This window comes from Rhipicephalus sanguineus, chromosome 2, assembly GCF_013339695.2.
Source record: "Rhipicephalus sanguineus isolate Rsan-2018 chromosome 2, BIME_Rsan_1.4, whole genome shotgun sequence".
Lineage (NCBI taxonomy): Eukaryota > Metazoa > Arthropoda > Arachnida > Ixodida > Ixodidae > Rhipicephalus > Rhipicephalus sanguineus.
In genome coordinates, this window is record NC_051177.1 from 17389353 (window position 1) to 17390283 (window position 931).

Consider the following 931-nt stretch of genomic DNA (forward strand, 5'->3'; position numbering starts at 1 on the left):
AGTCCCGAATCAGGGCAACAACAGTGATTTGTCAAGTCCATGTCATCATGTTGTATACCTCAATACCGCACAAATGAAAACCATGACGCGCATCACCAAGGCCGTCACCAATAAGAAACACGCGGTGTTTCTTTATATATATATATTAATTATTTTTTAAGCGTTATTAAGGCTTAACATTAAGGGGAAGTGCATAATGATCGCATACTGCCAGTTCCATCATATGGGGTTGAAACCTTGAGGATAGCAAAGAAATCGAGACAAAATTAAGGACCGCTTAAGGACCGCGTGGCTTGAAATGAAACGTTAAATGATAGGCGCATCATTTGGCGATCGGAACAGAGTAGAATGAATCAGAGAACAGTTTCCACTTCATTTGGGCCGGCCACCTGATGCGTAGGACAGATGGTCAGTTAAAGCAACAGAATGGCTTCCAAGGAGTCGAGGAAGGCAGCGAGTGACGAAATCAAGACGTCCGCCGGTATATATGAAGTGGTATCAGCTGGCACAGATAAACTGGAAATCATTGTGACAGGGCTTCGTCCGCCTGTCGACTTAAACAGGCCTAAAATAATGACGATGAAGATTTTAACAGCGGAGTTGTTTGTGCCGGCCGTAAAAACTTTGGTGTCCGCAGAAAACCACAGGTGGGTATGCGCCACAGGAATTGGGCAAGCCCCACTACCGAGTACAGCGGGCGCGAGCGTTAAACGAAAACTCAGCTTGGCGAAGTGGAGCTAGTGAAACACGTGATAGAGAGACAGAGAGAGAAGGAAACAAAAGAGAGAATAGAGAGAAAGAGAGAAAAATAAGAGAGAAATTAAGAACGAGGAAGAGAAAAATAGAGAGAAATGAAGAAAATAAAGATATAAAAAGATGGAAAGACAGATAAAGACATAAATAAAGAGAGAAAGAAAGAAATGGAAAGCAA